This window comes from Lathamus discolor, chromosome 5 (assembly GCF_037157495.1).
Source record: "Lathamus discolor isolate bLatDis1 chromosome 5, bLatDis1.hap1, whole genome shotgun sequence".
NCBI lineage: Eukaryota > Metazoa > Chordata > Aves > Psittaciformes > Psittacidae > Lathamus > Lathamus discolor.
Window position 1 is genome coordinate 97645162 of NC_088888.1, and position 4504 is coordinate 97649665.

Sequence of the window (4504 nt, forward strand, 5' to 3'; positions counted from 1 at the left end):
CCTCTATCTATTCACCATACCCTGCACTAAATTCTGGACACCTATAGCAGGTTTCTGACAATTCTGGAAGCAGAAGTGTGAGATAGTGTACTAACAAATAATATAGACAGCCTTTATGTCACCATCCGTCTTATTGCTCCTTTCAGAAATGGGTTTTACATGGGACATTTTCTTTATTTGCAGATTTAGGCAGAACAAACTTGCTCTTGCTTCAAGTAATTATAAAGGACAAAAAATTATGTCAGCTATGCAGTTCATGTTTCTTTCGTATCTTCCAGGATTTCAGCTGTCCTGCAAAAAGACAGGTTTCTAAGTGATTAAAAGGAATAGAAAATGTATCACATTCTGCCTCAAAACATTTATGGTTCTGTGATCCAAGAACCAGGAAGGGAGAGCTTAAAAAAAAAATTAAAAAAAATCCTATTTTTACATGTTGTCCTAGCTTCAAACATCCATTGAGAAAGATAATTGGTGATTGCTGGTTTGAACGTCCAGTTCAAAAAAAGCCTTTGTTCTCAAGGGACATATTTTTTGAAGATCAAATCATTTTAAGGAGTCTTGAAAGGAACACCCACTATTGAATTAAGCAAATAGGATATCATCCAAAAATCCACCCCTGTCCTCTGGAACCACAGAGGTCCACATGTTCATCAGCTGTATAGTAATGCTCTCATTATGATTAAAAGTGTTTCAGTAGGTTTTTCCTGTATCCTACGCAAATTTCTGTGTCTGCAAAGATGGACAGATCAGAGGGGCTAAAGAGCAACAGAGTTCCAAAGAGATGACCAGATGAAGGGCCAAGAGCATAGCCAGAAGACAAAAAAAAAAAAAAAAAAAAAATATAGAAGAATTAGTTTTTCATTTCCCTTTTTCTTTTTTTCTTTTTAAATTTTAATCTTAGTCTTTTACGAAATGTTGAATTCCTTAGGTCCTTGGAAATAGATGTGCCCTTTGAAACCAACATAAATGACCAAGATAGCAGTAACATGAAGACGCAGGTAACACTGCAGCTGAGTGTGGCCTGTGTGTGCACAAACTTCTGGCTGAGCTAGAACAATTTCCCCAGGGGCTGTTTTTTTCCAAAGTTGTTTCCTGCACAACTAAAAGAATAAGCTGGATTGTTCTAGAGAAAGATAAATAGTAAACTACAGCTGAGCAATTTATTCTGAATATTTTATCCCTTGATTTACTTAATCGGTTATTAGCATCTTGTGCGTCTCTCTATTATTATGTGCCAAACAGGAAAAATTTAGAGCTGAAAATGTTATTTATTTTCCTTTGATGTAGTTCAATGCACTAAGATTTTGAAAAGTGCCCTAGAGTTTTTATTAACATGTATTTTAAAATGTAGTTTGTAATAAAAAAGCAATAAGTAATTCTCAATTAGAATAATCTGACTGAAGTATTTACGTTGGTCATTGGCCTTTTTACTTTGTGATTTAGAGTACTAAGGAGATTAAAAGTTTCAATTCATGTTAAAAGAACAGTTCCTGTGGTAGCAGTTTCTATCAAGACAATGCATAACTCAGAATTCTAAAGACCATCATCAGTTTCAAGTCTTGGAAATATTACTTTTTTTTTTTTATTACTTTGTTAGTGATCTGATGGGACCTGCTCTGGGTAGGAGGTTGGACTTGATGGCCTCAAAGGAACTCAAAGCAGTATCAAATTCTTATGGGACCAATGACAGTGACCCTACACAGAGATTCTGGTGCATATCAGAACATAAACAACCATTAAAGAGAATTATGTCTACATTAATTTACAGCTTAATTTAGGTTCTAGAAGAGGATAGTAATAACTAAAGTGTTGTCTGTGTCTTGTAAAAGATACACTGAAATGCACATATAAGTGCCATTGTGCTCTATGTGTGCGTGTCTATGTAGAAAGATATAAACACTATATATTTAAGGACAAAAATTACATTGCCACCGAAGAAGGCATTTAAGGTGCCAAGTGATACACTCTGGGTTGAGTTAAAACTTAGATGTGTACAGATGTAAAAGTAAAGAGATCACTTTTGACAATGAGAAAATAACATCACCAGTTGGCTTGAAGTATGCATCCTTTAAATCAGAACTGGACACTGTAAGCCAACAGAATTAATATAGTATTTCTTCTATGTGTGCATAACCACATCTAATGATGGTTATAAAATCTTATGAAGACCTTGTGATGAATTGTTTTGAGTTTTAAGAAAAAAGTCAAACCAAATCATCATCTCAGAGTAAAGCTATTTCGAGTCCTCAAGTAACCCACACAGGCTCCTCCTGGCCCCCAAAGGAAAAAAAGCTGACTTGTATCGTAGTGCAAAACCAGAACCCCTGAAGTTCCTTATTTAGTACAGCTAGATGTTGTTCAAGCTAGAAGCTTTTGCCAAAAAAAGCTTATTTCCCCAGTTTCTTTGTCTGCTTTCAAGCCAACAGCAGATTTACAAATCAAAACCAGAAGAGGCATCTGCTGAGTAAGGATTTTTTTTTCCAACTGATAAACCTGTTCAGCTGAGGTGACAGCAAATTCGACACATCAGAGGCAAAAATGAACCACTGAATGAAAGGAAAAAGTATCTTTGTTCATCAGATGAAAGACAGCTATTGTCCTGATCACAAGTTTTGATAAAGTATATCTATTCCAGTTTAACTGTTGCTTATTTCTAATAGCAAGTAATACTCTACCCAGCCTACACCATGAACACTCAGAAGCAGTGTGCACTTATGTTTGCATATAGCTAGTTAAAAAGAACCACATGGCACATCTGCTACGCTTAATATCAAATCACAGAAAGCTTGATGAGTGTAATGAGTAACAAGAAAAAAGAATTAGAAGTTTAAGTTGTCTTAGACACGTACCACAAACACTGAAATATATTGCCATGCAGCGTAAAAAAAACCAAACTTGTACAATTTATATCTGAATGAAAGGGGCTTATAGCTTTTTATTTTTTTAATGGAGGTTTGTGTATTTTTGTGAATAGATGAAAGATGAGGGAAGCTGGAGAAGTGGAACAAAATGCCAAATACACCACCAGATTAGTACTGGGAGCATAGCCATAAGAAAAAACAGGAGACAGATATGGACATGCTTTTCTTTGGTTCTTTTAAAGGGACTTGAAGCTGTGAGCAAATAAACTGTCTACTGTCGTACTCTTGATATAAGGGAAATGGAATTTTGTATGCCTTTTCAAATAAACTGGAGAGCATCTATCACCAGTTTCTCATCCTAGCTACAACTGGCCCTGTCCCAGATTTTGAATAATCACTTAGGTCAGGAACAATTCACATCAAAAACTTAAAAGATAAAAGCCTAGTGCTCTGCCCTCTCAGAAGTGTCAGAACATTGTTTACATAGGTTTCTATACTGTGTCCTTCCATATGAAATGTTGATCATTTGTTTAAAGTACTTTTTGTTACATTTGTCGAATTATACCCCAAAATAGGAAAAGCATATCTGACAACTGGCTGAAACAGAAGAACTTCAAGGAAGTTTCATGGAATTATTACTATAGTGATTTTAATCAGCTACTGTGTTTAACTAAGGTACTGAGAGTATTTCCCCTTTGAATACTGAATATAAAAAGATACAAATGTTCACAGCAGCTTAAAATGAATAGGAGAAAATTTGCTGCAACTATTCAACTGTTTTGCTTTTTTTTCCTTCACTAAAACTGTATGTTATTAAATTACCTTAGCACTCTTGGAGTAAGCCTTTTCATTCTACCTGCTACAAGTTCTTTGCTAAGTGACCATGTCAGCAACAATCAGACTCAAGGTCAGCCACGCAAAATGGAAAAGAGGGTGGTGTGTACACATCAAAACCAGCTGCATATGATTTGATCTTGGCAGAACTTGCTTTTTGCCAGTGTAACTCCTGCCATCTGAATTATGAGTTCATCTCAAGAAGTCGTTAATAAAGTTTTCTAAAGCACATTGAAACACATATGCAGGGTGATGCTGCTCTAAAAAAAGAAGGAAAAAAGATCACATAAAACAACTCTCATCAACCCACATTCAATTCTTGAAGAAATAGATGGACAAAAGAACATTTTGAGGTAACTGTAAAGAACCCTTCACCACAATAGTACCGCTGGCAAAGGGACACAGAATCATTTTTCAAGCACAAACTTCAGCTTTAGATTTTCTTGAACCCTTTGGATCTATGGAGAACATTTCTGGGTTTAGTGGGCGATTAACAGAGTTTCCTTGACTTGTCTGGATCTAGAGTTCCAGCAAGACATCAGAGTTCTACAAGAGTGCTTGAAGAACATGGTATCTACCCTGAAGGAGCTTTACAAATACATGGACTTTCTATGCATGAGACCTAGCCAGTCAAAAAAGCTGTATATTCCATTCTGATTTTGTTGTTGCATATTCAATACGGATTTTCCTTTCCTGAACATGAAGTACTTGAAGACGTCAGACATAATGAAATGTCCACAAAATGTAAATGTTTTCTCAAGGGATAAGGACATCAAAAGAACTTACTGGAGTATCTTTATGAAATTAGA